The sequence below is a fragment of the Pezoporus occidentalis genome, unplaced genomic scaffold (assembly GCF_034315485.1).
Source record: "Pezoporus occidentalis ecotype Australia unplaced genomic scaffold, CSIRO_AGI_Poc_V1 ctg208, whole genome shotgun sequence".
Lineage (NCBI taxonomy): Eukaryota > Metazoa > Chordata > Aves > Psittaciformes > Psittacidae > Pezoporus > Pezoporus occidentalis.
Genome location: NW_026913943.1, coordinates 1,014,889 through 1,039,793, shown reverse-complemented (window position 1 = coordinate 1,039,793; position 24,905 = coordinate 1,014,889). Strand labels below are relative to the sequence as shown.

The following is a 24,905-nucleotide window of genomic DNA, read 5'->3' as shown; positions in this document are numbered from 1 at the left end:
CTCCACTATTTCATGCCATAGGGGAAAGTTTAGAAACGCAGTGTAATTAGGAATAGAAAAAGCTTTCTGTCTTTCCTTACACTGGGGATTTGCCACAGTTACTTTCTCCTGAACCACAGAAATTTACTTCCTGGAGCTGAGTGAATGGTAGGAACAGTTTTCCACAATGAGGCACACGCCTGACACCCCAGGGCTCATAAACAGCAATTCTCATGCAATAAACCTATTTCCAGGGTCTGCAAACACCTTCCTCCAGCTGGCAGAACCCTGCTTTTCCATTTGGTGATGGAGATCTTCAGTATCTTCACGTGTTAAAGACCCTTTCCATGAAAATGCAGGGATATGGAAGGTGGGAATAGGGGACCTTTGCAAAATAATCACATATCTGCCTGGAAAGGGGTGCTTGGGCTAGCTGGAGCTGGTCCCCAAACGCTGGCCTTGCATTGCAAGCCCTTTCCCTTAGAGATCAGGCATCAGGACTGCAACTCCTAATGGTCAGGCGTCATGGGAGCTGTAGTTTCCCAGGAGCAGGGGCCCTGCTGGGAGAGATGGGTGGGTATATAAGGGGATGCATGTGGGGCAGGAGGAGGTTTGAAGGTGGTTTGTTGTCTCTGAGGTGGCTGACTATGGGCTGATGCTGCGTGGAGCCAGGGGATATCATGCTGCTGGCCTTGGAGAAGCAGTGCCTGTTCTTGCTTGGTGACTTTGTGTTCATGGGAAGGAGCGTTTCTTTGCCTCTTAAACTGGAGGAGAACACGAAGAGGATGAAAGGTCCCTATGGGGGAAGCCAGGTTGGTGTGGCAGTGGCATGGTGCAGCACGGGGTGAGGAAGAGATGCTTGTAAAAGCTGCCCATGGGTGGGAGGTCTGGCTCTGCAGCATCCCCAGGTGTGGGGAGGAAGGGGATTACAGCCCTGGGTGGCTCTGACCTGGGGCTGGGTGGAGGACTGATGAGATGCTGGGGCTGGAGAGAGCCTCAAGCCATGATAAGGTGTGAACAGCTCACTAAGGAGGTGCGAACAAGCTCAGAGGTGAAGGCTTTCAGCTCACTGAAGGTGCCCAAAACTATGCCAAGAAACCTGTGTCTGGAGTGCTTTCTGGTAAGAGAATTCGGGTGTCTTTGCAGGCTTCCCATGCAAAACGGATCACTACAAATCCCTTCTTTATCCCTATCCAAATATCCCAGCATAAACATCTTGCGAGGGCAGAGTGGCCATTCCTATGCCTCTGGTTCTTCCTGCAGCAGCTTGGCTGGAGCAGATACTGTGGACACCCATAGCTGTATCCATAAATCCAGGCAAATCCTGCCTGTGAGGCAGCTGTACCCTCATCTGCTGCGCATACCGCATCACCCTGTGGGCTGGGAGTCCTCATAAATCCCTTCTGCGCTCACATTTGCCTCTTTTTCTGCATGTTGCCATAAAAAAAAGGATGTTTCTTATAACCCCTGTGAGATGGGCTGGGCTGCAGGGCCCGCGCTGTGTATCCAAGGAGGATGTAGCATGTGGGTTGTAGGAAGGTGGCCAAACGAGGAGCAGTAGGAGCTCACCTTGCAGTGTGTAAACATGTTCCGGGTCTGCAGGGCATACTTCTATCTCGATGCCTTTGAAAACTAAATGTCCTTACAAAGGGACCCTGCTCCTTCCCTCTGTGTTTTCCTGACTTGCAAGACTTCACAAATGCAAGAAGCTTAAATATTTAAGCGTTTGCAACCGGTTTTCTTCTCATCTGCTGGAGAACCTGGAGCCGGATGTAACCGGGCTCAAAGAGACTGGATGGAGTGTGTTTTCCTGCTCAGTATGTGAAAAATGCTTTTGTGCAGGTCACTGATGGCTCTTTGAGCAGAGTAAATATTTGATGGGGGCTTGTGCTGTGGAAGCACATGCTGTGTTTCAGTGGTGAAAACCAATCTGACTACAAGTGTGCGGACTGTTAATCTCTGAACTGCTGCTGGACATGGATTTTGGTCAGAAAGATTGATGGCAGGAGTAGGAAAACTGGAATCTCCCGAGACTCGAGCTGCTTGGTAATAGCTATGAATCTTTTATTTCAAATACTAAGGAACAGCTCCAGTTGCCTGCACAGCAGGAGCTTGGTTAGCTGGCTCCAGCAGCTCCATCTCCTGTAGGCACCCATCTGCAAAGCACTCTCTGCCCCATGGGTACCAGAGCAGGGGGTACAGCTTCAGAACACACCATATGGTGCACATTAAAGAATCAGGTTTCCATTATCCAGCTTTTATCTTGAGCTCCAGAACTCATCCAGGATGCTTTCTGGGGACTGGGCTGGTGGGGCTTGGGGCAGCAGAGAACTTAGTGGTGCTGCTAATGGAGTTCATGCACCTCTAATGCTTTTCTCAGCCTCTTATGCATCCCTATTGGTCTCGAGGTGGCTGTGCCAAAACCTTGCCATGCTGAGAGCTGGTTATGGTCACCCCTATCTGCCAACAGCAGAGCAAGCTGCAGTCCTGGTGCTCCTTCCCTCACTGTGCTGGCTGGGGAAGGACCCTCTGGCTATTGCACAGACTATCAGTGGTTGCAAGTAATAAGATGTTTCTTCCTTTAATGTGAACAAGGTACCCAGCTACAGTCTGAATACCTCTTCTATAGCAAGTCCTTATCTTGTCGCCCTTTAAAGCTGTTCTAGATGCCTGTGTCTTTCTGATGCTCTCTAGTTTGGGAACAGCATCCTGTAAGTAAAGATTTTTGAACTGAGGATCTCACTTATCCTTTAGTTTTCCATTACTAAAACATGGTGCAGAAACCAATGAGCAATCAGTCTTCTCTCCTTACTGAACCATTTTGCTGTTTCAAGTGCCTTTCTCCTTTACAACTTCAGAACCAATTTGCTGCAGCTGGAGCTTAATGCTGCATTAAATGAGGTTTAAAGGTAGAGAAAATGCTAAATGAAGTCTAATCCTTTTCTAGTATATATAAATATTTTTAAGTAGCTGGGTATTTGTAGCAAATTACTTCCCTGGAGACTTTCTCCTGGACCACAAGCACATGCACACTTCAAAGGCTTCTAATATCAGCTGAACAGGAGAAGAAACTAAGTGTGAGGTGGGGAATATAACAACGTTTAAACTTAACCCGCTGTTCCAGATCCCGAACCTGGATGGTTGCTGCCTGCTTGAGCCTCACTAGCCATTGATCCTGCTGCATATTGCAGAGGGGTTGTTAACCAAGGAGAAATCAATGGTGTAACATCAGAGTAGAATGATGCCCAGGGTAGCTTGCTACAGTGTGCATTGCCTCTAGCACCTACCTGTTGCTTCAAGGTAGCTGGGGTAAGTGACCACTGGGACTGCTGTGATCGAAGGAGCATCAGGAGATCTGAGATCACTTCCTAAATCTTGTTGGTACCTTTGGCAACGTTTTGCTGCATCTCTATGGGTTATAACAGCCTATAGCTGCTCATCTGCTCACGTGAAATGGGGACGCTGTGCTCTTTAGCCCAGGAGCAGGCTTGCTCCTCAGCAGAGAGAGCATCATTGAACTGTGCCACACTCTCTAAAGCTGTTCTGCTGCACAAATGAGAAGGGTTTTGCAGTTGCAAAAGGAGCTGAGCAGATGTGGGGAAGTGGCACGCTCTGGGTGCTGGATAAGAGCAAGCTGCTCTTCCCAAGGCGCAGGGAGAAGGGCCACACATGCCTGCAACTTGGAAAGAGGCAGCTCCAGGGAGAACAGTGTGGGTGACGGGCCCTGATGATGAGTAACAGCGCAGCACCCAACGGTGCTGTTAGAAATCCATGCACACTGAGCTGGGGTTGAGCCTAAAGAGTTGTTCTCGGGAAGCCTCCCTCTGCCAAGTGACAGCAGTTGGAGTCATGCACAGTCCACAGCGCTGCTGGAGGAGCAGGGATGCAGTACGTGTGTCACAGGGCTGCGAGGAGCTTAGTGCAGCTGGATGTGGTTTCTTTCCTTTGGGGACTCTCTCTGGCTCTTGCTGTCAAGGTGTGTGAGAGGGTTTTCAGGTATGGGAGGCATGGAGAGGTCTCCACAGGGAGAGCCAAGGTCCACTGGTGTGTGAGCAGCTAGATGGTGGGCTGCTTTCCAGGGAAGAGAAAAGCATTGTAAGGATACATGGAGGGGAGGACATGCCTCCCACACTCCCTACGGTGAATGCTCTCTGCAAACAACTCTGAAAAAGGCTTTTTGAGGCAATTCTACGTAAGTTATGGATAACTTGATTACAGAAGTGTTTGTGCTGATGTAGCTGGTGGTTACTCAAGTCACGTTGAAGTAACTTCAAGTAATATTGAATTAACACTGGTAGTTACTTCAGTTGGGTGTTATTTTTGCTTGCAACTTGTGGGAACAGCTCTCAGCTTGTAGAAACGAGTGTTGCCATCACGGGAGCCATGTGCATCTCTTTAGCTGATGAACTGTGTATAACTGCAGCGTGCAAAGAAAGAAAATGGCCTTAGACCAGTACGTACCAGTATGGACACGCTTCTGCCCATCCTGGTGGGATGTCCCAGTCGGTCCACGGAAGAGCCGAGGCTGGAAGCACCAGTTTAGTCTCTGACTCCTTTCTCAGTCTGAGCACTGACATGAGGAACTGACACAGGGATTGTTGTCCAAGGTCAATGACTCTGTTAGGAAGTCTCCTCTCTATCAGGTCTGGAAAAGGCTTGCTTTGTAGAGAGGTGTGGCACACTTATAAGACAGTCTAAACACAACCCTTAGTAGCTATTAATCTGTTGGACTGATACACAGAGGGGTTTATTCTTTCCATTTTAGAGTCTCTCAGACTACAGAGGAAGCTGGAATGATTTGATAGCTGAGGCTTTTGGTGTTGCAAGAACAAAGGGTGAGTAGCTATCTTTTTGAGCAGCCTAGGGAGGCTTCTAGCCAAGACTGAGAGATTAAGAGGAGCTACCTGGCAGGAAAGTTGGCTTTTAAAGGGGAAAACAGGCTTTTAAGCTATTGAGACAAGGGAGAGCTGAACAGAACACACAGGAAACAGTGAGCAAAGCAGAGGTGTTTAATATGATTTCCTGGTTGCAAGCGTGATGGGGCAGGGAAGAATTAGCAAACCCCTTTTGTTTTGCTTTTTGCACTCCTTTAGCATGACAAGTAAATGCTGTGTAGTACAGGCATATTCTAATTGCTTTTGATCATTTCTGGCTTGCTGTCTCAGCTGTTTGGGATGCAGTGAGGAGTTCACCTCTCTAAGTGACCTCAAAGCCTCCTCTGGCTCCACCTTGATCAGCACATAAATATTTTAGGCAGAAGTGAGCACAAAGGCAGTCACAGGGATGGATGTATGCTTGGGAGTACCTGAGTAAGTTTTTCCACAAGCCTTGTTTGCTTTATGCTGCAAAGTCACTTGGATGCTCTTGGGACCTCAGCACCCAGCTAGGTGATGTCCTGTACCCAAGGTCAGAGGCTCCCTGGCTCTGGAGTGAGAAATGCAGATTGTTCAGCATTGTTGTTAGCAAAATACCTTTACTTGTGTAAGGTCTGAAGTTGTGATCAGCCCTTTGTTCCTGCAAGACTCCTTTTGCAAGTGCATGGTTGCTAAGGGAGTTCCCTGACGCTGCAGCACTGTCAGCCTGCAGTCTCTTGAGCACTGGTGCCCAGCTTGGCTGGCCAAGCGAGAAAGCTGTTCTTGCTAAAGAAATCCCCTTGCCTTCTCTCTCTGTGCTTGCTTGATTTCACATGATCCTGAGCAACCACGATTAGCTGCCATATGGGGTTAAAGCATCCCCCTCCAGCTGATTTCCCTCTTGCAGGAGAGTGCAAGAAAACTGCAGCAGACGAAACCCAGTCAACTGTGTCCTTCTGCTGTTCAGTCACCTTCCAGGATCAGGGAATGGTTGTGTTGGAAGGGACCTTAAAGCTCACCCAGTTCCAACCCCTGCCACAGGCAGGGACACCTTGCATTAGAGCAGCTTGCTCCAAGACCCTGTGTCCAACCTGGCCTTGAGCACTGCCAGGGATGGGGCAGCCACAGCTTCTCTGGGCACCCTGTGCCAGCGCCTCAGCACCCTCATAGTGAAGAATGTATATCTAATATCTAATCTTGATCTCCCCTCCGGCAGGTTAAAGCCATTCCCCTTGTCCTGTCCCTGCAGGCCCTTATAAAAGGTCCTTCTCCAGCTTTCTTGTAGCCCTTTAGGCACTGGAAGCTGCCCTAAGGTTTACCCTGAGCCTTTTGCTGCTATCAATCCAAGTGGTGATGTGAATGCTGCAGACCATCCTTTGGCTTTCCTAGGACAGTTTTGATTTGTGACAAAACCCTTATTTGCTGTTCATTGGTGCCTTGGAAAACAAGCTGTGCCAAGACTCTGGGAGCAATAACCTTCAGCCAGGCTGTAATTGCTTGTTGTAGCTCTAAAGGACATATGTTTGAACTTCTTAGTCGAACAGTTATCACTTGAGGAAAGCAGACTCCTCTCATCCTCTCCTGTGCCAGGTGAGGGCAAGGTCTCCAACCCAACGTCCTCAGCAGTGAGCTAAGCCCACATAAAGCATCACAAACTGCCAGGTAACACCTGAAAGAAGCTGCTGCATCCATTTATATCAAAACACGACTCTCCTCCCTTTGTCTTCATGAGAAACCAGGTAGACTTGGATTTGGGTGGGAGCTACAACAGCCCATCCCCAAATGGAAGGGGCCCTTCTTGCTGTTTCTGCAATACAGTGAGCTATAACTACCTCTTGCTCTGGGGTTGAGCAGGAGCTGCAGCCTTTGTTCTCCCCTCCTAAAGGAGGATGCTGAGGAGCCATGCAGGGAGCTGGGCTCTGCTGCCTGCGAACCTGCCTTGCTCTCTCCTGGCTCATCCTTTATTTATGCTTTGCTGCTCTCTCTCCTATGCTGAGCAGTGGTGGCTCTAATGCTTCTTCCACTGCAGAAATGCTTGTTCAAGAGGTGTTCTGTACCACTGAGCAGGAGGAATGAGCGCAGCAGCCATCCCAGCGCAGGAGTCCAACCTGCCTTGTTAGATGGATCCACTTCAGACTTGGTTGATTCTCTCTGGTCAATAAGAAGTCCTCTTGTATCATGCACTTTAGCCTCCAGACTGCTTCTTAGATGATTCTAATTTGTTTTAAATAGTGCTTGACTGAGAGTTCAACCCACTATGTTCTATATGTGATAGAAAACTGCAGCATGAGGAGTTCTTCTCAGGTAGGGCTAAACCTACCTGTCCTCTGGGCAACCAAAGATCTTCTGAAGAGCATAACCTAGGCTCTGAGTGTCCCCCATGCTCCTCTTGGGGCTTTGTTCTCCTGCAGAAACTGACCTTTGAGATACCTTGTGTTCAATACCTGTATTCAGCTTCTGCTGAGGTACTTGGTGGCCAAGTCAACCAGGGCATGGGCTCCAGCACCCATTGCACAGTGTTATTTAAGGTACTGTATCACAAGCCTGTTGGCCTTTCTGGCTTATGCACCATTAATTGGGGGCAGCAGAGAAGCGTGTCTGAAATGAGAAGGGTCTCTGGAGCCAAGCCCTACTGATCTGGCCTGTGTCCCTACCACTGCTGCTTGTGACCTTCAGCTCATACGTCTTTTGGTGGGTAGCAGGCTGTAACCGCTGTGGTCTCAAGAGCCTGGCTTCTGCAGTAAAGCTACAAACTGGGAGAGGTTCAGTGTTCTTGCTTCTCTGACCAAGGTTCTTCATTAGGTATGGGGAGATGGATGGAGAATCCAGGGACTGACCTGGGGGAAAGTAGGGATCACTGGAGGAGTGCATCTTACTCGTGAAGAAATCAAAGCTCAGAGACCAGCAGGCATCTAATGAGCACCATCCCGCCTGCAATCTTAATGACTTATGCTGGGTGTTTTCAGGGTTAACAGTAGCTTTCAGAGCAATCTTCAAAGCCACAGTGAGCTGGTAGCCAAGCTTGGCAGTGCTGCTAAAGGTACGCCATGCCTTATGGGCCTGAGCATGTGAACTGACTTGCTGACTGGGCTTGTTCCAAAAATCTGAGTTAGTTTAATATGAAACCTATTCAAATAGCGAGGCAGCTTCCTTTGGAACAGGTTTACATATCTCGTTTTGTTCTGCCAGTCCAGAATCCCCCAGGATGCTCCCACTGCCGTCATGCTCCCCCCAGCTGCAGCCTCTCCAGTTGTAAATGACAACCCTAAGCCAACACAGATGTGCTGGCTGGGCACAGGCAGCGCTGCTGTGGTCCTGTGCTGTCATAGTCGAGAGCATGAAATAGTGACTTCATATAGCGTGAGATCAGCATGGTCCTGGGGGATGTGGTGCCGTTGGCTGAGGAGACTCCTGGCCTGTATCAAGGATGCATGTTAGCATCTAATAAAAATTACATGCTTTTTTTTACATGACACGATAATGGTAATGGGGTAGGGAAGGTGATGGTTCTGCTGCACCTTACAGTGAAGTGTGCATTCACTATGAGCTCAGGAAGGTGCTGTTGAAAGGAGCAACAGAAATGTCACTCTTCCCCCCCTCATTCTGTTCATTCTTTTCAGCCAGACTGGATTTTCACGTTGCTGAGAGCCAAAGGCAGCAAAGAATCACTGAGCTGTTCCTCGCTATTGCCTCCTTTCCTTGGTAAAGCTGTAGCTTAGATGTCTACTAATCTCTACCTGGAGCCTGTCAGTTAATGGTGTGTCATGGCCTGCAGGTGCTGAGCACAGGAACTAATGTGGTCACTGGGGTTTGTGCCAGAGGACATCAGGTACAGGTAGTGAATGGGCAGTGGTGGAGAGGTGCAGAGAGATGTGACTTGACACAGGCTTCATGGGGCTGCCGTGCCACCTTCCAGCTTGTGATGGACGCAAGCTTTTGCCTCCTTGGCATCTTTGCTCAGTTCATGGATCTAATCACCCTGCTCCAGAAGCAAAGTCTTGCCCCTTGCTGCCTGCACAGAAAGTCCCAGATTCACTGTAAGGACCACGTTGTCCATGAGATGCATCAGTGAGAGGCAGGATCAGAGCATCACTCATCGTTAGCCCCATGAAATAGAAGCAGTTGTGAAGACTTCATCCAGATTGATGTCTTTATTTATGCTGAGTGGTACTTTACACCAGCCTCCCGAAGCAAATCACCATGATTAAATGTCAGAAGCCAGCTTCATGTAACCTTTGGTAAGAAAACTTTCCTGTCTAGTGGAGTATTTCAAGGATGAAATACTCTCCAGTGTAGTGTGTGAGGTTTAAACCCTCTTGATATAAAACACCCTCAGAACAGCTGTAATGACTATTAGTTAGGTCGCATGCAGACAAGTATTTGTCTCCTGTCTGGGAAAAACTTCATCTTAGATGGGTAACTAATCTTATTTGATGTTGAAAATCCTACTTCCACCCCCAAATGGTATGGCTGGAAATAACCTTCTAAAGAAAAAAAGCAACTTTGTGGCCCTTTCTTGGTCATCCTTGATGTCCAGAGCAGATGTCTGATTCTACTACCTTCATCCTGCCCTGGCTTCACCAGTCAGCAGCTCAGAGCTCCTGTGAGTGCAAGAGGTTTCCCTGTGGTTTTGGTGAAGTAATGATAGGGATAAATGCCTTTCTGCCCTTCTGTGTGGATGCAGATCTGTCAACATCAAAGGTGCCAACTTGCACTGGGCTGTGTGACTCTGATGACATTCATGATGCCTAGGTCACAGTCTGGGACTCCTGTCTGCAGTGCCACAGGGCTTTGTTAGGAGCAAGGAGATCACGATGCCATTGGGGGTTATAAAGTGTAATGGATGGAAAGCGTCCCTGCCTCTCAACCCCATCATCCCAGCCTCCTCTGAGCCACTTCAAAACTGGCTGATTTGTGAGCTATTGCTTTGAATTGCCACCTCCTTTTCACCTTAGAAATTAGAGATGTTAAGCTTTATTACACCCAATCTGGTGAGTCTGTTCCTACACGTACTGCTTCGCTAACGTCGTGCAAATGTTCTCGAAGTCAGCCAAAACCTCCTTTGCCTTTTGACTTTCTGTGATTGACTTCTAACAGGTTACAGCTCCTTGGTAACTGCAAATCGTAAATCTCTTGTCCCTTCTGCCGTTTTCCAGGAAGCAAAAGCTGCCTCCTCGGGTACCATAAATCTGCACACCTCTGTTAGCTTCAAGTAGAAAAAGCAAACAGCCCAGTTCCTGACTTAGTTCTCCCGACCTGAGTAACAAAAAGACTCAGACTGTCTTTGCTTTGCAGGTCTTCCTTAAAAAGCAGCTCTTCCAGTCTCCCCAGGAGATTAATATGTAGGAGAGAGGCACAAAAGCATTGCTACCTTCTAACAAATAACAAAGACATGACACAAGTTGTCTAATGAGGACATCTTATTCATAGGATTAATGACACATCTGAAGCAAGTTGTCTTACCCTGGAAGAGCTGTCTTAACAGAAGATCTAGCGTGTGGCTTAGAAAGCTCCCTTAAATCTGTCATGGCTGAGTTACAGGCAATATTTGCCTTAGCTTGTTTCCCGTTTTTGACCTATTGGTGATGGTGATCAATGTTTAAAGACCATTGCTTGAGAACAGGTGTAGATCAGATGGTGCCAGGCTCTTTTCAGGAGCAAGAATGGAAGAAGGAAGAAAAGGCAATGGAATAGCAATGAAAATGTCCCAGGGAACATCTCATTGGAGGAAGTGCTACCTGTCAATGTGTCTTCAGGGATGCGTATGTGTAAACCTGCCCAGGAAACGTTGCTGCAGTGACAATCCCCAAGGCAATGTGGGCATGGGGTGTTCCCATGGCTCATCTTGCCATGCCGGCTGCCTTCCTGCCAAGCTCGGATGTGAGAATCCATGGGGACCTCCTCCTCAGCCTGTGGAGGTTTAACTCATTCAGCCCAGCGACCTCTGGTAGTTCGCAGGATTAATCAGTGAGTTTAAGCAGAAGCAAAGCGAGCCAGGAAGACAATTAAGCTATTGATTCCAGATGCTGTTGGGAAGGGACCTGCAGTCAGGCTGTGCTAATAAAGCCACATAGATTGATCAATCACTGTCGGTAGCGTTGGTTTAGACAGGAGCTTGATGTTTGCTATTATTCAAGTCAACTTGGGTTTGGAGCGTTTCCTTCCGAGACATTGAAACAAGAGGATTTGTTATCCGTTTGTTTACCCTGGAGTGGTGTGTGGGGATCGGGAATTGCCAGGATTGTGTCTGTCAAGTGCTGTGTGGCTAAGTACAAGTGGCTGCTAAAGCAGGGGGAACCCAGCACAAATCCAGCCCTGTACAGGTTAGCGCTTAAGCTTCTGGTCCTCCCACCATCTCCCCATTACCGGGTGGCTCTGCTTGGACAACTGCAGTGTCTAACAAGCTGTAAATCTTGTGTGGCTGTCAAAGTGACAGCTTGTCAGGTTGGAACTGAAGAGCGGCCAGAGAGGCAGCAGATGTCTGCAGCACTGATGTGGAGTCTTAGTGACATTGCTGCAGAAGGCAAGGAGATGAGCGCGGATCCTGGCTGAGGAGGAGGGGTAGATGAGAGCCGTGTTGAGATCCTGGGAGCTCCTCAGTTATAACTGCTCCTAAATCTACCTGCACTAATGCCTGGAGGATAGGAACGAAGCTGTTTGGGTGTGCAGTCCTTGGGCAATGTTGGGATGCTCTTAATTTAGTAATAACCAGTCCTGCGGATGGAGGATGGCCTAATTCCCATCGGAAGATGTTGTGGGATACAGGATTGATCTAGCTTTTGGGACAAAAAGGTTCTATCACTCACCCAGCTTTTCTTGTTGAGCAAGTCATGGAATCTCAGTTGTTTCATAACTTTAAAGAGCCATCACCCTCCCCTGCTGGAGGGCTGCAGTGAGTGCTGACTGCCGAAACTCCCATGGGGAAGGGCTTTTCCCCATCGGAGCTGGTGCTTTTGTTTGCATGAAAATGCATCGTGAAACCACTCTGATTTATACTGAAATGCAACTTCTCAACAGCTGCGCTCTCTGTTTGGGTTTTATAAGGACTCATACATATTCTGATAGCTAGAAGAGCTAACACTCTGTCTGTTACTGAATTGAGACTTCTGATGGGAAACCTTAGTGTGGGGCTTTGTTCCAAATAGGCCTAAAGGGGTTTTCTTTTAACAGTAACCTGGGTTTCCTCCGGAGTGGAAACTCTGATGTTCAACCAGTGCTGATGAATAAGTTGCTGCAAGTTTAGCACAGCAGGTTGCATTTCTTGTCAGCGTTCAGACGGGTGTAATACACAGTATTGTAAAGTAAATCCCCCTGACTGCTCAAACTAATGTGCTCCGATTCTGTTGGCATTTGGCCTACTATTTCAGAAAGAGAAATGTCACTTCTGACCTAAATAAGATTTGCTTCTAAGAGGCTCTAGGGTAAAAACCTGCCATCACAATCTAGAGGCAGCCCTTGCATGGATTACAGTGGAGCTAGCGCCATGCTTTCAATACAGCCCTGTGCCAATTAGAGGTAATGGGCTTCCAGGATAGTGCAGTCTAATGAGGGGTGAGCCTCCAAGTTTCAGAAGGTCTGTTTTTAATGAATCCCTCCAAAAGCAGATGTGTCATGGAACACCTTGTGTCTGGGCGCTGGGACTGTGATAGGAACAGCTTTTATCCTGGATTTTCCTCTCGGAGCCAGAAAAATCCTGGGAGCAGATGCTGCTTTTCAGCTTTTCCAGCAGAAGGCAAGACCCCAAACTGTGAAAGGTGGAGAAAAAGACATGAGATTGGTCAGAGACTTAGAGCTGGGGAGAAACAAGGATGGATTTCTCTAATCCTTCTATGGAAGCATGGGAAGAAACATTCACTCCTTTATCTTTGCATCGTATAAATAATGCCTTTTCAAGGAAGATCTGTTTAGGACAAATCATTTCATGTCCTTGCTATGTTTGTTTCAAAAGCTGGTTGGCCCTTTTGAGCACAGATGTGGGAAGCAGGGCACCAGGTCCAGCCTTTGTCAGGCTGAGCAGAGGACTCGAGTATCCCCGTACATCTCTTTTCCTGTAACACCGGGACAGGAAAAGCAAGAGGGTTTCTGAAATGTGATTTGTGGGGCAAGAAAGTTTTGGGAGTATTTGGTGCCTGTTCTTATTAGTCTGAGGCTGTGAAGTTGCATTTTGGGGGGGTGGGGGGGAGAAATCCTCCTCTGCATAAAAGCAGCTCTTCAGGTCTGGGCACAATGTGAAGTGGCAAGAGAACTGAGGAGACAAGGGCTTTTGGTGACTTAAAAGCAAAAACTGGAACAAAACATGTTTCAGGCACAGTTAAGAGTGGAAGAGGTAAAGATGGATCAGACCAGAAATGATGGAGGATTCCAATTCGTGTCTGTGCAGCCCTGCTGTTGGCTTAAAGCTGGTGGTACTGGTGCCCCTGCTGCTGCTCAGGGGAATGCAGTCCCCAGACTCCCAGAGTGAATTGCTTCATGGGGTGGCAGGGGTATGAAGCATGGGAATGAAGTAAAAATGAGGCTGGTCTGCAAGGGGAAGTGTGACGGCTCCTCTCCAGATGTGACAGACAGGGGCCAGGCACACACCACTGCACTTAACCCCTTTCATTGCCTGGAGCAAGAAGTATTCCTCCTAAATGTGCTGCGTTTCTGGGTTGCTTTGTTTTTTACCCTACCCTATGGATAACACTTTGACCATTTTAAAAGCTGACATACCAATAAAAGACTATTAAATCCTGCCACTTCCTCTGTAGAGCAGGAGTAAGTCAACATAGACATGACTGTGGAGAGGGAAAGAAGGCTCCTAATGTGATGGCTCATTAAGCATTTCACCCTCTATGTGTTTAATATGTATGAGGCTTCTGTCACTGTCCTACTAATGCTCCCTGGGACCACACTGGCAATAGACAAGAGCCTTAAAGTGGAGTGAAATGCATCCATGGCAATGCCACCTGTGTGGGAGGCTTCTCTGTCTCAATGCCAGGAAAAGGGATGGGGAGCATCCCTGGCAGCTCCAAATCCACAGCCAGCAGCATCAGGTTTTCCATCTGGTCCAGGGTGATGCCTTTTCTTGCTGCAGGTGGGTCTGATGCTGTTATCTCCTCCTTTCTGTGCTGATGTTAACTGAAACAGAAGGATGCTTTGGCCAGGAACTGCAGCCTTTCCACATCCAATGTACCAGAAGGGGGGAGAGCCTTGCAAGTCTCTCACCTTATTCCTTAAGGTCACAAAATGATTTTGTCTCATTTGACCCACTCTTGCTCCCACTGTTTAGATAGGCACCTTGCCACACTTGTATGTGGAGCAGATACTTCTTTTCTTGCTGCCAGCATAACACTGTGCAGCTATTTCCTAGGAGCCCTGAAGAAGAGTTAATGCAGGCCAGTAGAGGAGGCAGAGGGACTGCTGCCTAACAAAGATAAATGTAAAATCAATTATGCTCAACTGACCATCCTGCCACAAGAACAAGGATTCTCCCTTGAACTCAGCCTTGCAGATTATCAGCAATAAGCATGAAGTTGCTCCGGGTTGGTAACCCAGCAAAAAGGGTTTTGTGACCCCTATTTCAGGTTGAAAACCCTAGTTTGAGAGATGCTGAGTTATCTGGAAAAGTAACAGCCTGGCTTATAGAGGTGTGAAGTGGACAGCGGAGGTGCAGAGCTGTCTGTAAGCAAGTGTTTGGGGTTTGCTGAGTGATATCCCAAATTCCCTGTTCCTGGGAGGCACTGGGTGGCTGCTGCTCTTCGTGGGGACATGTGGCACTTTGCAGGTCTCAGTTCCCACCATGCTGGAAGCTTTCAGCCCCATCTGCTCCTCCTCTCCCTCTGCCACAAAGTTCTTGGGTCAATTTTCCTGTCTCCTTTTGATTCTTTTTCCATCACATTATCTCCTTGCACTGCCCATACATCTTAAAGGTCACAAAATAAGTACTGTGCCACTGCCTTGTGTATCAAAGCTGCTTTCTGCATTAGCTTTTCATGTGCTTTCGGACCATTAAAACTGTCGTCTTGCTCTTTGCTTCTTGTGATCAAAGCATCGTTCATGCAATAGCCTCATGCAGAATGTGCTTTATCTTTCCCAGCAACTATTGCCTCCTCCTGTGATGCTGCTCTTGGAGGAAGCTTCTTTTTCTCTGTATCCTTTTCTCCTTCTCCCTCCACTCTGGCTCTTCTCATGCTGTGCTCCAATGGACCTGCCAGGGAGGGAAATAGTTAAGGCTTTTTATAAGAGGGAGGGGAAAATGGTAAAATGGACCTGATTTGTTCTGTAATGGGGCTCCTGGAACCACCCTGAGCAGTTACTGTTTGTCAGTAAACCTAGCAAACAGAAAATTGTCTTATAAACTCTTTTTACAGGCTCAAAGGTCTCATAAAAAGGGTTTAGGGCTATTGCAGGAGACAACTTTGTTTAAACAGGGTCATTAGCCCCTTTGTAGGCCTTTTTATAGCGCTTTCTGTCTTGTTTCGTTGCTCTCTTCATTTTGGGGGTTTCTTTCAGCTTATTCAGTATTGAAGTTGTTGTAGTCTCTTGAAAGCCACCTCGAGCAGAGATGGCCTGGGTGGGTAAGCCCAGGATGGAGCTTTCCTGTGCAGTTCCTGGAAAATGGAGTTTTTAAGGAAAATGGGAAGGGAAACTCAGATTCCCAAAGTGATGCATTGGGGCAGGGATGCTTCTCCTCCTTTTTTAGACCATGTTCCTCACAGAAATCCCAAAAGCTTTGTGGAAGGAGGCAACATAGAAGCTGTGGCTGCCCCATCCCTGGCAGTGTTCAAAGCCAGGTTCAACGGGGCTCAGAGCAAGCTGCTCTAGTGGAAGGTGTCCCTGCCCATGACAGGGATCGGAACTGGATGAGTTTCAAGGTCCCTTCCAACACAAACCACTCTGTGATGCTGTGACGTGGTGCTCACATGAGCTTGAACAACCAAAAACCTTCAGAGTTCTCACAAACTCACCCTGTTTCCAATAGGACTCAGTGCTGTGAGGGGCAGAAAGCACTGGGGATTCAGCTCTATGAAAAGTTGGAAGCATACTTAAGTGTATTGCTGGTCTGGAAATGGGGGAATCTCTGCAGAGGGATCCGAAGGAGCTGAAGCAAGGGGGAAGAAAGGACTAAAAGAGGAGTCTGTTGGTAAAGTATTTTCACAGCTGTGTCATTCAGGAGTGGTTCATATAAGTGAAGAATGGCAAACAGAGTGCTCCATATGAAAGGAAGAGGAAAAGCAATCCCGGCAGCGACTGGCCTTTCACAGCCTGCAAAGCTTTAGACAAATTGTGAAGGGAAGAACAATGGGATGAAAACAGGACCGAGTCCAATCCAGGCTTACAAAGGCACATTGAACCTGCTTGTCCTGATACGTTTCGTAGCTGGCAGGAGAACTGGTTTCCTTCACAAAAGAAAAATGCATTTCTTCCTCAGCCAGCTTTTGGTTAGGTCTTGTCGCAGGGGTATTTCAGTGGATGAAGAGAAATGAATCACCTGAACTGAAAGACAATGCTGGGGCTTGAAGGAGTAACTATTAATAGGTGATAAAACACAAACCAGCCTGGAAAGCAGGTTCTTAGCAGTCAGAAGAGAGGCTTTTGCTGGGGCTGAACCTGTTGGCGATCAGTCCAAGTAGGGCTGAGGGGTGCAGTGGTCACAGCAAGGGCTGGAGCAGCAGGACTGGGTGCCCCAGGAGGTCCCTCCACCCCCCAGGTACCATTAGCGTGATGTCAGATGCAAAAGGGACGGCAAGGGAGGAAGAGCAGGATCAAGTGAAGCAAAACTTGCTGTAATTGAACACGTTTTCATGCAAATCAAATCTAAGTGCCCAATTCTTGTTGTGCAAAGCTAAGGCTGTGAACGTGGGCCTTGAGCAACCTGGTCTAGTGGAAGGTGTCCTGCCCATGGAAGGAGTGCTGGAACTGGATGATCTTAAAGTCCTTTCCAATCCAAACCATTCCATGATTCTATGAATGTGGCTGAATTGACCTTGGCGAAAGCCAGGGCTGCTCACTGCAGGTGATGTGTAGCTCTCTTCCAGCCCTGTGTGTACACAGCCATGCGTATTTTCATCTGATTGATGCTTTGCATCAATAAACCTGAGATACTTGCTGGGATGCTGCTGAATTTCTTGTATCACCTGGGAGGCAATGGGATAAATCACTCAACTCTCCCCTGTGCCCTCATTTATTTCAGGGATCTGGATCTATACAGAGAATGCTCCTTGGAAGTTAAAGTGTGCTGAGTGTTTGGTCAGGGAGAGCTGCCTCAGCACCCCTGGGATACAGGGGCTCCTGTAAGAACCATTCTGGTCCAAAGAGCACCACGAAAAGCATCATCTCCTCACCTGCTACTGTGTGATGTGCCCAAGGAAATACCCTTTTCTCTTGCTACTGCTGAAGTTTTATGGCTCATATTGTCTCTAATTATTTCCCTGTGTTTGAAGGAAAGGCCCAAGTCCCACCTGCCCTTCCCTCCAGGATTTTCCTGTGCTCCTGGAAAACGAGGCTGCCAGCAGAGGGCACACAATATATGAATATGTAGATCCTATATAGGTCCTGAGAGTAACTGCCTCCTAACGCTTGCCAGCTCATCCTAAGCTCCTTTTCCAAAAGGAGAAACAGGGAGCAAAGTGATGTGCCCAAGGTCGGAGAGCATTGGGAACAGAATGCATATGCTTCATGGCAAAACTGAGATATTCACTTGTCAAAAGCAGGCTTTGAGTTTGGTTTCATTTCCTTCCTTCAGACTCCATTTTGGCTGTTTGGGGCTGCTTTTTGGCTTTCTCCTTTTGCCTAACTGAAGGGGACCCATCAGGAGATGCGAGATGCTGACTACACACCAGTGAGGACCCATGCTGAGGCATAGAAGTCTACATTTTCAATGGCCAATAGTGATTTTTGTGGTGCTCACCCCAGAACTGTCAGGGTGGAGGGATGGAGGCAGAGGGGACCTTGCTGCAGCCTTCCTCCTCCTGGTTGCATCCCTGTCACTGGGGGCAGGAGTGTGGAGGATCAAACAGGATCTATTGACCTCCTTCATCCTCCGCCAGGATGCGGGGGTCCTTGACCAGGAGCTAGGATGCGGCACTTATCCTGGTACCCAGAATCCTTCTGCAGCTTGGATGCCCTCATGCCCTCTGCTATCACATGCACCAAACAGCTCTGCGCCCTTAGAGGCGAAGGTATCCCTGAACCATATGTGTCTGTCAGCTCTCACCTCCCTTTTAGACAGCTCTGATCAAAAGCAGTTTAGTGCACTTCAACCTTCCCGAATGGAAATTTCCCCCATCTCCTTCCAGCTCCTTAGGGTTTCCAATTGTCAAGCCATCAACTTGCAAATGCTATTTGAAAATGCTCAGCAAGTTGGCATCAGTCAGTCACCAAAGCTTGTTTTCTTGCTCTTCTCTTTAATATTCCCTCCCAGCAAAGCTCTGGAGACGTCATTAGGAGCAGTGAGCTCTTTGGAGCCGGGCTAACAACTGCTGAGTAGGTTGTTTCTGTGCAAATAATTTGCTCCTTGGTTTCTCTCTATGCCATGAGCAAAGAGTGGCAAATCCTGCCTCGGCATCGGCCGCTCCGAGGTGGAAGTGGTGCTGCTCCTTCTGCACTGGTGGTTTCTGAAGAGGGAGCAGCAAATGGATGGACCTGATAGTGACCCCCAAGAAGTCTTTTGCACCATTCTCCAGGCCTGGATATGCCAATTCCATATTATGGAATAACGCTTGTGACTCTACCAAAGCCTCAAAGGTAACCCAAATGAAGCTGTGATGGGTTTGAGCTGTGCTCTCCCCTTCTGTGATCACTATGGGAAGTTGTGTGATGGGAAGTGGCTGTGCTGGGCCACAAATCAGTTGTGTGGCTGCTTTCAGTGCAGTAGTCAGGCCCTGTTACTAACGTCTTTTTGCCTATTTAGCCCCCAGAATTTCTCAGCAGGGTCTAGTTTTCCTTCTTTTCCCACCACAACCCCTCTCCCAGGACCTCTGCACTGTTATAAAGAACTATCCCATCGAATAACTTCAGAAAATAACCCTGAACATTGAACCTCAGCCTTAAAATGAAGGGCTGAAAATGTCCCTGGGAGGTCCTTATGCTTGTCACCTGAAAATAATAATTCTAATTCGTTCTCATGCCTGCCCTTGGGTCCAGCCTAATAAATCCTAACGAACAGTGGCTGATTGAAATCTATCCTTGTGAGTTATTTAAGACAATCAGAGCCCTCCACTCTGAGGGAATAGTTAATGATGTTGGTGGGTCACTGGTGGGGCCCCTTGCAATGGAAGAGGAGGGAGGTTGGAAGAGCAGAGGTCTGATGGTTTCCTAGGGGCCCTGGGGGATGTGAAGCACTGAATCGTAGACCAGTGAGGAAACCTAAATTAATAGGAATGACTCTGCCTGCAAATCTTTAAGGCTTTTGGTGGTTGGTTACCAAGTGATGTGATTCTGCTTAAAATAGCAGTAAGGATGTCGGTTTGAACTCATGTTAGTGGCACAGTTTGAGTGGAGGGAGCCTGGATGGAGCCACGATGGGCCCACTTCTCTCCCCATGCAGACGCAGGCTGGGAGAGAATGAACTGCTGTAAGTTGCATGATGGGAATCAGAGAAGTTATCGATTAAAGTGGGATAAGAGGCAGCTTTATTGTGAATTACCCAGATGGCAGCAAACATTAAAGCAGATCTTTACATGTCTCAGCTGCTTTGCAAAGGATTTTTCCCTCCACCCCTCACAAAAATGCGTTGTGCCTCTTGTCCCATAAATTAAATCTCTTGAATTTCCAGGTTTTCAGCAAAGTGGATTTCCTTTAACAGGAGAGACTTACTGCTAAAAATACCTGCTTTTATTACAGCTGTTTCTCTTTCCCTGCCTCGTTTTAGGGAGGCTGAAACAGCTTCAAGATGACACCATCAGCAGAACAGCGCCCAGAAGTCCTTGGTTGCCCCCCAGGGATAGAGCTGCTTGGAGAGACCCACCTACAGCAAATGCGTCTCAGTCAGCCCACAGGCTGGGATGCATTTAAACACACAAATCAGCCTCTTCCTCTCGGTGCTGTTGGGCATCCAGGCTGGATTACCCAGGAATATGCTTTTTCCTATGCATCCTGATGTCTTTTTAGCTGCTCCCACTGTTCTTTGTCCTGCAGATCTGTTTAACCTATTGTTTCTAGCTTGTTTGCACTCCTGTTTACTTGCCTGCCTCCATAGGTGTATAAATAAGAACACTTTCACATCCAGAGCTAATGAAAGGGCAAAGATGAGCTGGAGTTGGACTTCTAACACTCATTTACCTGCGGTTTGCAGGAGATGTGTGCTCCTGCTAAATTTTTGGTGCAGATTAAGCTGCATGGCCCCCATTTGAGCTAGCCAGAGCCTTGTTTCTATAAGCATACTCTGTCTTTTTAAGCATCATATCCTCTTCTGTGTCTGTTAGCCACATTTGCTGGAGCCCTGTGATACGTGGAAAGCGGGTGATAGAAAACTCCAGTGTGTACATTGCTGTTACAGGGTTGCCCTATAAGTGAGACTCTGGAGCATTTTTCCCCATGCAGGTCTAAATTGCTCAGCAAAGAAGCCTTTTGCATCCTCCTTCCTGCTCAGGATTACCCTAAATAATCCCTGTTTCCTTAGGGAACAGTGAAGCAAAAAGAGGGTTGCACAGATTTCAGCTGGCACCCTCTGTGCTCTTGGGTGCGCGCTTGCTAAACCTGCCGATGCCTTTTCCAGCAGGTCCTCTTTGATGTAGGCAGCACAGGTCCCTGGAAGCAGTGGGGCTGCTCAAATACAGGCTCCACGCACCCCTTTGCCTGCCTGTGTGGGTGGGTTTTGTGTTCCTGCTTATCCAAAGCTTGTTGCTGCGAACGGCTTGTGACACTGATGGAAACGCTGGTTGACAGCAGGCATGGGGAGATCTTTCAGAGCTGGTTTTGTTGTCTGTAGGCTTCTCTGTGACAAAACTGTGCTGTCCCTAAGGCTATAGCAAGTCTGGATTTTTCTCAGGAGCTTCATCCGGGTGTAACTTTAAAGCCCTGGGGTTTGGAGGTGCATTTCCAGCAGGACTGCCAGACATGCCCATCACGTGGGTGTCAGTCAGCTCTGGGGTTTGTGGCAGCAGCATGTTGTGGCCATGTAAGGTTCTCACCCAACCCTGGACCCTTGTTCACTTGTATCCGCCTGGGAAACCCTGGGGTTTGTGAAGCTGAAATAGCTTTGTCTCTGCCATGTGGTTTTGTCCCCCATAGGTGTTGCTTTGGGTCTTGCAAGCCTTGGAGGTGATGTAAAGGGCAAAGGACACCCGCTTATTAAGCACAGTGGAATTCTGCAACCCACTGTGGAGTTGGCCATCCATCCCAGCATACTCCGGCACAGCAGGGGAGGAGAAGGGAAGGTGTTTGAGGCAAGGTTTGCAAAGGGGAATGTGACTGTGCCTGGCCTGAGCCCAGCACGGGCAGCTGTTCCGTGTCTACTGCCTGGGATTAAAATAGCCAACATACTCCTTGTATCCCACTGCTGTCCGGCCTGTGCGTGAGAAGCAGGGTGCTACAGCAGCACCCAGGGGTGCAGCCCCATAGTGGCTTTTCCAGCCCGATGTGCTTGGTGGGGCTGATGATTGTAGGGGCATCTGCAGGGTGCTGCAGTCTAACTGATGGTACAGTGCATGTTATTATAGATATATATATGTTTATATATATATGAAATAATGTATACCTTTCACATGTAGAATAGTACATATATTTTATTTCTACATATATTTCCAACCCAAACTATTTTATGATTCTATGAAACTCTGTTAACACTCCCCTTACATATACATATGTGAAATAATGTATACATTTCATATAAGAGTACATATATTTTATATTTATTTTTATATATTGTATCTATTTTTACATGTTATTTCATATATATATATAAATGTATATATATGTAAGGGGAGTGTTAACAGAGTTTCATAGAGTCATAAAATACTTTGGGTTGGAGGGGACCTTCAAGATCATGTAGTTCCAACCGCCTGCACGCTCAGGGACACCTTTCATTATACCAGGTTGCTCCGAGCCTGTCCTTGAAGAATCCTTGATTCAATCCTTTATCTCACATAGCTACGGTTTTGAAGTTTAGCAAGCTGTCAATCACTTCCATGAGAACAGTTTATATTTGTGCTGTGTTTGGTCCAGCTCTTTCTAAACCAATTCCTTGTTTAGCTGGGTTTGTGTAAAGAGATTTGGATAGACTGAATTTTGGCCTTAGAGCAATAAAATCTTTAAATACTGCCCGAGCTGAAATATTTATTCTTGGCTTTGTTAGCTGTCTGAAGTGATGAAAGGATAGCAGGGGCCTTGGAACTATATGATCTCTAAGGTCCCTTCCGACCCAAACCAGTCTGTGCTTCTTTCAGGCAGCCGCCCCTTACACCTTCTACCATCAGTTGCCCCAGAACAAAGGGAGGAAAAGATATTTGTTGTCATCCTCCCCCCTCAAAGCAATGGGAGATGAAATCCCAGGGCTGTGCAGAGCATCATGTAGGGATTTTGGATATGGGAACCTGGAGCTATGGGTTACAACTACAGGTGTCTGGGCTTTGACTGAAGACCATAAAGCCATGGCTATTGCCTTGCCACGCAGGGTGGCAGGGTGGCAATGCAATAAATCAAGATAAAATCAGCAGGGTGTTAAACAAGCCATGAGTGATTTACAACAAGTTGTGTAAAGAACATTATAGGACTTTGCTGGCACGAGGAAATTACTGCTGGAGAAGGATGCAGCAGTGCTTAGGTTTTGTCTCCTGTTGCGTTTAGAGTGAGCTTTGGGGCATCCCCGCACTGTCCTCCTGCCCTCACTTGTGCATCCCTTGGAGTACTTGCACATGTCCCAGCTGAACGATTTCCTACTGCATAGCCAAACCTCTAAAGCAATGCAATATAGAGCAATATTTTGCCTCTTTGGATACACTCCTTTACCTTGCAGTTGCTGTACAGCTGTTGTCTTTGAGGCTTGGAAGAGAAATGTCAAACAATTTCGCATGTAGAACAGGTATCTGCTTGCTTCCCCTCTATGGACACATAACAGCAGAAGCCTCTGGGTTCCAAATCAAGTTATTTCTCATGCAAAACATCCTCTTAATATATTCAGCCCTTACATATCCTGCATATACCCTCTACCATAATAAACCCTGTAATACGTTCAGCTCTTCAACATCATCATCTTGGATAATTCATTTAAATTATTAGCAAGTACTTGAAAGACTTCTGTCCTGTAAGATTTGGTTCTTAGTGCAACAAAGGTCATTTTGTCCAGTAAATTAACTAATCTGCATTATCAGCAGTTTGCCTCAGTGATTTCAAGTACTCTGCACATCACAAATGCTTTTACCAACAATTTAATCAATATAAACAATAATATTCTATGATAATCAATTGGAATATTTCTACCTCTAAAGGGGCCTGACCTCCAGTGAAGTCCTTCCAGTGAAAAAAGAAATTTCAATTCATTTTAAAATTTGGTTAAATTGTCTTTTATTTTCCTTTAATTTTCTGTTGCCTTCACAGTAGAAGAGGCATCAATTTTGAGCAAGAAATCAGATTTGTGCAGCATTTGTGGGTTTAGGTCTCCACCGAAAGCGTTTCTGATACTGGCAGCAAACTGAAAATTCATTCTTTTTGTCTTGTCTTGCCCATCTAATAAACAAGGGGAAAAGCACCAGGCACCTGTAAAAGTGAAACTCGCATCCTCACTGAATAAGCCTACAGAGTAATCAATGAAATGAAAGGATACGAAACTCCAGCTCCCTGAAAGGGGAAATCACAGCCATGGTGATTTCTTGCTGCAGGCAGCATCATTCAAAGTGCACTCAGGAGATCTGGTTCACCAGAACCTGCCCAGCCCTTAGAGAAGTGTTGGGAAAGTGATGCTCAATGCTGCACAGTGCTTGAGTCAACCTCTGAGCTTTAGAGAGGAACTTATTGCAAACAGAAGTGTGGACCAACACTGATGTCCCAAGGATTTCAAGGGGGCAGCAACCTGCACTTGAGGGTCATCTTGGAGACATACTCCACTCTTCAAGCCCATGAGTGAAAGGGAAGCACCAGTAAGTTATGCAAAGGTCTTAGTATGAAGGCAGGGAAATAGAATATCAAGCCACAAACTGACGTGGTGTCATCATAAAACACATCTTCAACTCTTAGGCTCCTTGATATTGCTTCCATCTCACTAAGCTTGTGTCCACATTGAGGATACGAGGAGGAGATAAGGCACAGGGTGAACGTGGAGACCAAACTTGTCTTTTCCACTCAGAGTGGTCTCTTCCAATAAGTTTGGGAAGCTTTTCCAGGAATGCACTGAATGTTGGTGCCAACCTTGTGGCTCTTCTGCCTTTCTGGGCCTGTTGGCTTAGAACAAGCTTCACGTGGAGATTATTTTTATCAAACATTTATTATGGAAATATTCTGTTTCCAACATGTGCTAAGCCCATAAAACATAAGGAGGCAGATCCGAGCAATGGGTTTGTTTTCCTCAAGGATTCAGAGAATAGTTTGCAGTTATTTTAAACAGGTTTTATATTTAGCAAGTCTAAACATGAGATGAGAAGTGGCAAACGCGACAGCACAAAGACAAGCCACAATGCAGCTTTTGAGCCCGGCCAAAATGTGTGCGTTTGAAATATACTCACTCAATGATGGATTTGGGAATGCTGAAGAGCTGTGAGACTGGAAACGGTGCAAGGTGAGTGAAGGGTTTTGAAGGTGGATAGCTTTGTGCTTCTTAACACAATGACAAAGTAGTCAGGGGATGCTTCCTCCTGAAAAATTGGGTTCTGGAGGATAAAACACGAGTGATAGACTTGATCTCAAAGGCATCACATTGGTTGAGTCATCATCCCAGTTTTCCTTAGCATTTAGGTGGGACTTTAAGCTTTTGTACACCTTGTGTGGACTTCTTGGTGGGTTTCTCCAGGCTTGGCTGTAGAGAACCTCAACACTGCTCCATAACCCATGAAGACCTAAGATGAGAGTTTACAGGGAGGGAATTACTTGCTAAATCACTGAAGGTGAGGAAAGAAAATCCATGTCTGCTGTGACATTGGGACTGCAGGTCCAGAGCTGTTG

General features: G+C 47.1%; 1 long non-coding RNA gene across 1 annotated transcript; it reads left to right on the top strand.

Annotated features, from left to right (window-relative positions):
• The first annotated feature begins 601 nt into the window (after positions 1-601).
• LOC134163794 (uncharacterized) lies at positions 602-21,453 on the top strand. The gene is made up of 3 exons (XR_009964854.1): positions 602-791; positions 17,005-17,060; positions 21,045-21,453. It is a non-coding gene; the product is annotated as an uncharacterized LOC134163794 (long non-coding RNA).
• Positions 21,454-24,905: the final 3,452 nt, after the last annotated feature.